At 48.7% G+C, this 10,682-nt stretch overlaps 1 pseudogene; it reads left to right on the top strand.

Annotated features, from left to right (window-relative positions):
* The first annotated feature begins 893 nt into the window (after positions 1 to 893).
* On the top strand, positions 894 to 2,183 carry LOC138076979 (intraflagellar transport protein 57 homolog pseudogene; annotated as a pseudogene).
* Positions 2,184 to 10,682: the final 8,499 nt, after the last annotated feature.

Here is a 10,682-nt window from a genome sequence, read left to right as displayed (position 1 = left end):
GAGACCAGTGGGAGCAAACCGCAGCTGGGCTTTACGAAGCTGATGACGAGAGAGGACAAAGATGTCACTGTAAGCGACCCGGCTGACCCCACCTGGCCTGCTTATGGGGTGGGATAATATTTTAGCTAGTAACAAAGAGTATCTGTTTCCTATTGCTGCTGTAACAAGTCACTACTAACTTGGTGGCTTAAACAACACAGGTTTACTGCCTTACAGTTCTCTAGGTTAGAAGTCAACTTGGATTGTACGAGACTAAAATCAAAGTGTTGGCAGGGCTGTGTTCCTTCCGGAGGCTACAGGGAAGAATCTGTATCCTGCCTCTTTCCCAACTTCCACTGGTTGCCTACACTTCTTGGTGTGTGGTCCCACCTTCCATCTTCCAAGTCCATCACAAGGACCTCTGCTCCTGCCCTTCTGTCTGCTCTGACCCTGACCCTACTGCTTCCCTCTTACAGGAACCCTGTGATTGCATTAGGACCACCCAGATAAACCAGGATAATCCCTCAGTCTCAATATCCCTAACCCAATCACACTGCCAAAGCACCTTTGCCTAAGGCAGTTTATTCACAGGTTCTGGGTACTGGAACGTGGACATCTTTGGTTTCTAATTTTTTGGCCACATCATGCAGCATGTGGAGCTTCCCTGACTAGGGATCTATCCCATGCCTCATGCAGTGGAAGCGCAGAGTCTGAACCACTGGATCATCAGGCGAAGTTGGAACATGGACATCTTTGGGAGGTTATTATTCAGACTCTCACAATTTCTGTTTAAAATCCATCTTGGGTGCCCGGGTCGCCTGGGTAACCGGCCGCGCTGGTCCTGGCTGCGCCAGCGCAGGCCGCGGAGGTCTGTGGGTCAGACCTCGCGCTGGGCTCTTTCGGTCTGTTCCGTGATGGCAGCCACCGCCGCTGTGGTCACCCCGTCGGGTTTGGAGGATGAGGTGTCCCGGTCCCGCGGCGAAGGAGCGGGGGAGGTGGTCGTGGAGAGGGGCCCCGGCGCGGCCTACCACATGTTTGTGGTGATGGAAGACCTGGTGGAGAAGCTGAAGTTGCTCCGCTATGAGGAGGATTTCCTTTGGAAGAACAACCTGAAGCCCCCGTCCAGACACTATTTTGCACTGCCTACCAATCCCGGGGAACAGTTCTACATGTTTTGTACCCTCGCTGCTTGGTTGATTAACAAAGCAGGACGCCCCTTTGAGCAGCCTCAAGAATATGATGACCCTAATGCAATAATATCTAGCATATCATCTGAGCTTCGATCATCTGGAAGAACTGCAGATTTTCCTCCTTCAAAATTAAAGTCGGGTTATGGAGAGCATGTATGCTATGTTCTTGACTGTTTAGCTGAAGAAGCATTAAAATATATTGGTTTTACTTGGAAAAGACCAGCATACCCAGTGGAAGAATTAGATGAAGAAACTGTTGCAGAAGATGATGCAGAATTAACATTGAATAAAGTGGATGAAGAATTTGTGGAAGAGGAGACAGACAATGAAGAAAACTTTATTGATCTCAACGTTTTGAAGGCCCAGACCTATCGCTTGGATATGAACGAGTCTGCCAAACAAGAAGATATTTTGGAATCTACAACAGATGCTGCGGAATGGAGTCTGGAAGTAGAACGTGTACTGCCACAACTGAAAGTCACGATCAGGACTGACAATAAGGATTGGAGAATCCATGTTGACCAAATGCACCAGCGCAAAAGTGGGACTGAATCTGCTCTAAAGGAAACCAAGGGATTTTTGGACAGAGTTCATAATGAAATTAGTAGGACTCTGGAAAAGATTGGCAGCCGAGAAAAGTACATCAACAATCAGCTCGAGCACTTGGTTCAGGAGTATCGCGCGGCTCAAGCCCAGCTGAGTGAGGCAAGGGAGCGTTACCAGCAGGGAAACGGTGGAGTAACTGAAAGGACCAGAATCCTGTCTGAGGTTACAGAAGAGCTAGAGAAGGTGAAACAAGAAATGGAAGAAAAAGACAGCAGTATGACTGACGGTGCTCCTCTGGTGAAGATTAAACAGAGCTTAACGAAGCTGAAGCAAGAAACCGTTCAGATGGACATTAGAATCGGTGTTGTGGAACACACATTACTCCAGTCGAAACTGAAGGAAAAGTCCAACATGACAAGAGACATGCATGCCACAGTCATTCCAGAATCTGCAATAGGCTCTTATTAAAACATACCATTTTTCATGCTTCTGATTATTGGTTTTTTATAGAAAATCATATTTCATGTTGCATAGATTATAAAGCACAGTTATTCCTCTTCAAGCATGTTGATGGGTATTGTTTAACATCTATACACACATATTGTATCATGATGATTATGGATGGTCAAAACTTTTAAATTGAATATAATATTTAATAAAGTAATTTAAAATTCTCACTTTCAAAAAAAAAAAAATCCATCTTGTTTCTCATTCTCCATCCCACTGTCATCCTTGGCCTTGCCCTAGTCAGTTTGCATTTGTTGCATCAGAGAAGAACAGCAGGACAATAGAGAAAATAGTCATTTCTTGCTTTTTCTGGCATTAAAAAAAAAACCTTTTTACTTTATATTGGAGTATAGCCAATTAACGGGCTTCCCTGATGGCTCAGATGATAAAGAATCTGCCTGCAATGCAGGAGACCTGGGTTTGACCCCTGGGTCAGGAAGATCCCCTAGAGAAGGGAATGGCAACCCACTCCAGTATTCTTGCGTGGAGAGTCCCATGGACAGAGGAGCCTGGTGGGCTACAGTCCATGGGATTGCAGAGTCGGACACGACTGAGCGACTAACACACACATACACACATATAGTCAGTTAACAATGTTGTGAGTTTCAGGTGGACAGCAAAGGGACTCACCCATACATATACATGTACCCATTCTCCCCCAAACTGCCCTTCCATCAAGGCCATTTCTTGCCTTTTTAAGTTTCAAAAGTCCAGCTTTAAAGGGATGGACACCAGGCCAGGGAGGGAAAAATCAACAAGAAGCCAGGAGACATCAAAGAAACATCCCCCTGGTTGAGAAGCTAGCTGTCCCTGAGGAGAGGGCCTCCGGCCTTGTTCTTCTGGACTGAGCAATGGTTCATGTTAGAACCTAGGTTGTTTTTGAAGGTCAAGAGCAAAGGAAACTTGTGTCTGTGGCAGTCAGGATAGGTAGCCTTCGTCTCAGTAGCAAACAACTCCAAGACTCTGTGGCTTAACAAAATGAGATTGATGTATCACTGTCATTCCACATCCATCAGTGGTAGACTGGGCCCTCTCTTCTATCCCAGGATGCAGGCTGGGGGCCTGCCCTCATGTCCTCCATTCAGGACTCAGGCTGACGGAGCAGCTACTGTCACACTAGCCTCTGTGGCAGAGGAAAAGAAAGGTGCACCCAGTCTTGGTCTGGCTCTTCTCAAAGCTTCTGCTGGGTGGCACCACTTGCCACTTCTCAGTTTTCATTGGTTAAAGCAGGTCATAGTCCATATCTAACTCAAGGGGACAGAGTGGTGCCTGAAAGGAGACCTGGGGATGCTTGGTGATCAGAGCTAATGATCACAGAGCTTCCCTTTCCAAGCAGAGCTCCTGGGAGGAGGCCAGAGCCCAGGGAAGTGGCTACTTAAGAGGTCTGCATGGGCAGATGGCCCTGAATCCTTAGAGGTTCCCTGAGCTCAGGCTCCAGGTAGCAGTGGTGCTTCCTGGTGCTGGAAAGGGGATTTTCAGAGGTAGGCCAGTCTGGCAACCCAACAGTAATCTGAATTAGGGTATCCCTCTGATGCCAGAGTGAGCTGGTAGTGACTTCAAACCTCCAGGGAAAAAACATAAGGGGTTCTGAATAGACTGAACCTAAGTTTACACCAACAGTGCAGTGGGGTCCCCAAACAGAAATTAAGTTTAGATATAGAAAGGCAACATTCACACCATCATGAATAGAAACCAAAGCCTGATGTTACAGGACATGTAGGTAATGTGATTGATTCAAGGTCCACATGCTATGTGACACATTGGTAACTCTTACAGAGACCCTTCCCTTAATCATTCCTTTTTCTCATTTAGAAAAACTATCACTGGTGACTAAAAGTTTCAACAATGATTTAAATCATCTAAAATTCAAACACACAAGCTTGATGGCATGCAAGCGTATCTTCATGGACTAACTACTGAAATTGATGGAAAGAGCTACCACTCAGCCTCACTTCGACCGCTTTGTCTTCACCAGAAAAGGAAGTTAGGGAAGGGGGTAGATAATGAGTTGCTGAATTTCCAGAATGTGCCAGAGACTGTGCTGGGTACCTTGAGCCTCATCCACGTGAGGCTTAAGAGATTCAGGAACTTGCACTGAGTTGCTTAGCTGCTGGGCCAAAGCCCAAAGTCTACCCAGTTGGCCTGGCTCTTCCTCAGCTTCTGCCCCATGTTGGTTATGCCCATCCCTGCTTCCGGTTGCCACATGGACAAACTTGACAGGACAAGGGCCCTCAGCCCCCAGGCTCCCTGGTGCCAGGAGTCAGAGTAAAGGCCCTCACAGAGCTGCTCGGGAGAGGACCATGGGAGGAGACCCAGGCTGTGCATTTTGTCAGGAAGACCACAGAAAGGATGTCGTGTTGTCCTCAACACATCATATCAGATATGTGATGTCAGCTTGTCCCATTGAGGGTGATGCTTATCTTGATAACTTGGTTAAGAGAGTATCCTCCAGATTGGTTCACAATAAAGTTGCTATTCTCCTTCTTTGAAATTAATAATTGGGCAGCTTTAAAAATACAGTACGTATTTCTGTAAACAATTCAAATAAGAAAGCAAAGGTAACTGCCTTCATCTTCAAAGGTAACTCTTACCAGTTTGGCTAAGAGTTGTGTCTCTTAAGAGTGCATTTGCATCTGTATTTTCCCCAGAGTTTACCTCTTTTGGGGGCTTCCCAGGTGGCGTTAGTGGTAGAGAACCCACCTGCCAATGCCTGAGACATGAGACACAGGTTTGATCCCTGGGTGGGGAAGCTCCCCCTGGAGGAGTGCACAGCAGCCAACTTCAGTACTCTTGCCCAGAGAGCCCCATGGACAGAGGAGCCTGGTGGCAGCAGTCCATAAGATCACACAGAGTCGGACGTGACCGAAGCAACTTGGCATGCATGCATCCCTACTTTGGGGCTTTCCAGCTGGCTCAATAGTAAAGAATCTGCCCGACAATGCAGGAGACACAGAAGACTTGGATTCAACCCCCAGGTCAGGGAGATCCCGTGGAGGAGGAAATGGCAAATTCCATGGAAAATTCCATGGACAGAGGAGCCTGGCGGGCTACAGTCCATGGAGTTGCAAAGAGTCAGACATGACTGAATCACTAAGCACACACACACACACTCACACACACACTCACACTCACACACATATACACCTATTCTTAAATAAATGAGAGTAGAACCATCTTACACAAATTGTTACCTCAACTTAGCTATTTCTCCTAACAAAATAAACTCGTAGCATTATTTATTGCTCATCATTGCTTTGTTTGTTTCGTAATTATGACTAGTGAATTCACAATAGCCAAGATATGTGAACACTCTAAATGTCCACTGACAGAGGGCTGGACAAAGAGGGTGCGGTGCATGCGCACAGCGGGATCACGACTCGGTGGCGACTGAGATGTGGTAGAAGACGTGGTCCAGTTCAGCCGCTCAGCCGTGTCCGACTCTGCGACCCCATGAATCGCAGCACACCAGGCCTCCCTGTCCATCACCAACTCCCGGAGTTCACCCAAACCCATGTCCATCGAGTCAATGATGCCATCCAGCCATCTCATCCTCGGTCGTCCCCTTCTTCTCCTGCCCCCAATCCCTCCCAGCATCAGAGTCTTTTCCAATGAGTAAACTCTTCCCATGAGGTGGCCAAAGTACTGGAGTTTCAGCCTCAGCATCAGTCCTTCCAATGAACACCCAGGGCTGATCTTCTTCAGAATGGACTGGTTGGATCTCCGTGCAGTCCAAGGGATGCTCAAGAGTCTTCTCCAACACCACAGTTCAAAAGCATCTATTCTTCGGCGCTCAGCTTTCTTCACAGTCCAACTCTCACATCCATACATGACCACTGGAAAAACCAGAGCCTTGACTAGATGGACCTTTGTTGGCAAAGTAATATCTCTACTTTTGAATATGCTCTCTAGGTTGGTCATAACTTTCCTTCCAAGGAGTAAGCGTCTTTTAATTTCATGGCTGCAGTCACCATCTGCAGTGATTTTGGAGCCCCCAAAAATAAAGTCTGACACTGTTTCCACTGCACATATACACAAATGGAATGACTACACAGGCATTAAAAAGAATAAAATAAGGCCATTTGCAGCAACATGAATGCAACTAGAGGTCATCATATGAAGTGAAATCAGACAGAGACAAATACCATGCGATATCACTTATAGGTGGGATCTAAAATATGACACAAATGAACTTACCTGTGGAACAGAAACAGAGTCTCAGGCATAGAGAACAGACTCGTGGTTGAGGTTGGGGGGATGGATTGGGAGTTTGGGATTAGCAAATGCCAGCTATTATATAGAGAGCAGATAAACAACAAGGTCCTGCTGTACAGCACAGGAAACTATATTCAATATCCTGTGATAAACCACAATGGAAAATAATATGAAAAAGAATGTATATATATATGTATAACTGAACCACTTTTCTGTACAGCAGAAATTAACACAACATTGTGAATCAACTGTACTTCAATAAATAAAATAATTACGGCTAGTGAGAGTGAAATGATTAACTGTCAATATTTCTGCTGGGAGGTTCCAGGCTGTCACATCTGGCCGATTTGTCTTCTTGCTGTGTTGTGGGCACTCTCTGGATGGTGCCAATAATTGAGTGGCAAAGGACAAACAAAAGAGAAAGAATGTTTGGGGGCTTTCAAAGAGCTGAGGCTGTGGGGCACTCTGGAGCTGGGGGTGGGGACGGTGGCCTGGGACAGGTGACAGGTCTGGTTTGCAGGCCAAGAGGCTGGACTTTGTTCTGCAGCTTAGAGAGGGTCCTGTGAGTGGGACCTGCCCAGGTGGATGTGATTTCTAGAAAGATCTATGAGCACTCTCCGGAGAATGGTGAGGCTCAGAGAGGGCCCTGGCCATTGCAGAGGTAGCTGGTTTAGGCAGCAAGCTAGGAGGCCAGGAGAGGCTTTGAAAGCCCCTTCCATTTGAGGAAAGTTCTGGAGAACTCCAGAAAACTGGCCTTTGGAGATGGGGCTGGACTCCTGCCTTCATGGGCAGCTCTCATTATCACTCTCCCCATTAACGATTTATTGTATTAGTTAGAGCTAATTTACATGTTACTGAAGCATTGAAAACAGATTGCAGATGTTTGGAAACAGATGTTATCCTAATGTTAAGGCAAAACCATGAATATTTATGATGATTATTGCCCGGATCAAATTACCTCCCTTAAACAGGGAGGCATGTTCTAGCAACTTTTGCTGGGAACCTGGACAGGGAAGACAGAAAAGTATTGATGAACTTTTGGGCACACTTCAATTTTCCTTCACGTGAGATCCATTTTTTTTCTGCCTTCCCATGGACCTGGGAACAGAGATTTGTTGTTAGGGAATCAACTGAGGGATTTTCCTGCTACTCATATTAATTGGCCAAGTTAGGATTTTCCATCTGACTTTCTCCAGCCTCTTGGAAGAAGATCTGCCAAGCTGCCTTTCACCTAAGAGCGGGGGTCACTTCTCAGGCTGCAGCAGGGAGGCTGGGCTTCCTGGTCCTTCTCCTACCCACTGCCCGGGGTCCCAGAGCCACCAGGGGCCAGGCTGGGCCACAGCGGCAAGTGGGGTCTGCGAGGCTGGAGGCTGACTTGCTTTTCTCCTACTGGCTGTCCTGGCAGAAACACCAGATGGAGCGCTGTCCCTTTGCAGTCTTCAAGAGTCTCCTTCTCAAGTTCAGGGCAGTCATCTGGGAAAGCGTGAGGAATCTTTGAGAGGTGTGATGGGTGGGAGATGCTCTCCAGCCCCTCTGGATCCTTCCAGCATTCTTGTGCCTGTCTCTGTCCCACCTCCCACCTCATACTTTTGCACTGAAACGCAGCCCCTGCAGTTCTTCCTGGGGTGAAGTTCTTGCCTGCCCTCAGCCCCCTGGTGTCCCTGGCCCCACCCAGCACAGAGAATCCAAAAAACTTGGGAGCTGATGCCCTCCTTGGCCGTCTTACCCTTAACCTATAGCTATAATGAAAGCCCAGCTCTTTGGCCTCAGGTTGGGGCATGTCTGAGGCCCAGCTTACCCTCCGGGGCCTCCCTCAAGGTCAAAGTGTAGCTCTACGCTGGCTAAGCCCCCACTCCTTTCTTTCTTCCTTGTTCAGTTCTCACACTGGTTTCTAATGGGGGCAGGTCCTCAATAAATCCCCCACTCAGGGGGCCTTGTCCCAGAACATGCTTTGGGGGACCCCCACCTAAGACCCCTGGTGTTCCTTCTGTGCTGGCCCCACACCCGGCAATGGGATGAAAATGATAGAGGGACAGATCCTGTGTGTGAGGAGCTTAGGGAGCAGTGGAGACAGATGAGGCGCAGAAGACTCCAGTGGCTCAGGAGCAGGCACAGAGGGAAGGGCACTTCTAGCCTGTGGCTGGGTGGAGGGAGCATCAACTGCCAACTACGCCTGCTGGGACTCTTGAGCACCCCCTGCAGGCCACATATGGGGCCAGAGGCATTGTGTCTCATTTCATCCTCAGGTTAACCCTGCAAGGTAAATGTCATCAGTCCCATTTCCCTCCTAAAAACCCTGAACCTCAGAGATGTTTAGTGATTCAATCCGGGGCATCTACCCACTTAACAAACGTTTATCCAGCAGAGCCTCCTGGAATGCAGGGGCCTATCCTGGGTAAGCTGACAGGAAGAGAGCTGTTAATATAGATGATTAATATGGAAGTACAGAATAAACGTGTCATTCCAAGCTGCGATGAATGGAAATTCATGAATGGAATCCCTGGAGGGGAAGGGCCTGGGGAGGTGACATCAGGGGGGACAGTGAAGGATGAGCAGGCATCTCTGAAGAAAGGGGAACTGGGAGCCCTGAGCAGAGGGGCAACAGGTGCAAAGGCCTTGGGAGCAGGGACTGGAGAGGTGGGCGGGTGAAGAGCTGGAGGGGCCAGCAGGGGCCAGAGCATGCAGTCGGTGTCTTATCCTGATGCCAGGAGCCTGGCCTTGTTCTGAGAACCCTGAGCCACCTTCAGATGGAGTTCCTCACAGTGGAAGACGCAGGGTCAGGCTTGACTTCCAGAGCCTGGACTTCATTTATTATTTTGTTCCTCTAAGGACAAGGCTCTGGGCTGGTTCTTAGATAAGGGAGAGGGCCTGAGGGTGCCTCTGGCCTTGTGGGCACCTGAACAAGAATCCTCAGATGGCGGGACACCCTGATTATGTAAGAACAGTAGTTTTCAAACTTGAGTTTCTGGGACTGGGTGGAGAATTTGCACTTAGTTTTTTTTTAAAAATTTATTTATTTGTGTTTAGCTGTGCTGAGTCCTCATTGCTGTGTGCACACTTTCTCCAGTTGCAGCAAGCAGGGGCTACTCTAGTTGCATTGTGTGGACTTCCCGTCAGGGCGGCTTCTGTTGTGAAGCATGAGCCCTGAGTGTTAGGGCTTCAGCAGTCGTGGTTTGTGGGCTTACTTAGTTGCTCTATGGCAGGTGGAATCCTCCTGGGCCAAGGTTAGAACCTGCGTCCCCTGCATTGCCAGGCAGATTCTTACTCACTGTACCGCTAGGGAAGTCTGAATTTACATTTCTAAGTCCCCAGAAGGTGGTCTGGGAGAACACTGCCAGGGGCCTCCACACAGCCATACAGTGGAGCCCCCAGAGGAGGGCAGACTCTTGGCTGGAGTCAGCGTCAGTCTGGGCTCCACCTAGAAGCAGAACCATAGGATATATATATATATATATCATGAGATTTATTATAGGAAATCAGTTTACTCCATCATGGGGTCTGGCTAAGCAGGTTGAAATCCAGGTGATTCTGGTGGTCATGAAGGGCTGCAAAGAAGCAGGTGGGACCCCACTGACATCAGCAGCGGCTCGTGGTTCCAGGAAGCTGTCAGGAGGGAGGTGCGAGGGAAAGGAGAGCAAGTGCGGCCCCTGCTCTGGTTTGGACTCTCAGCCTCAGGGCCACCTAAGTCAACCTAAAGGGCTGCTAAATGATTAAGTCAGGCCCACCCAGGAAATCCCTCCTTTGCTTATTTAAGGTCAGCTGATCGTGGACTTTAGCCCCATCTGCGGGATTCCCTCACACAGCGCCTCATAGTGAAGCTGGACAATTGGCGGAAGGGCTGTGTATGCTGTGGGCTTTGCAGGTGGAGCAGCGGTAGAGTCCTCCCGCCACGGCAGGAGATGCGGGAGACTCGGGTTCGATCCCTGGGTTGGGAAGGTCCCCTGGGGGAGGAAGTGGCAGCCCACGCCAGTATTCTTGTCTGGAGAATCCCATGGACAGAGGAGCCTGGTGGGCTACAGTCCATAAGGTCAGAAAGAGTCGGACAAGACTGAGTGAGCACATGCATATGCTACAAAGTTGCCACGCCCCCTTTTGCACCCCAGGAGAATCGCCCTCAGGGCCCAGTGTGATGGGAAGCATGCTCAAAAGGACACTCTGGGAACTGTGGTCCAACCTGGTGCACTGACCTGGCACAGAGCCTGTGCAACGCGGAGCAGGTGTCCCGCTCTTTGGAGGCTCAGATCAGGT

Source organism: Capricornis sumatraensis, chromosome 3 (assembly GCF_032405125.1).
Source record: "Capricornis sumatraensis isolate serow.1 chromosome 3, serow.2, whole genome shotgun sequence".
Classification (NCBI taxonomy): Eukaryota; Metazoa; Chordata; class Mammalia; order Artiodactyla; family Bovidae; genus Capricornis; species Capricornis sumatraensis.
Note: the sequence above shows the minus strand (reverse complement) of the source record. Positions and strands in the feature narration are given on the sequence as shown.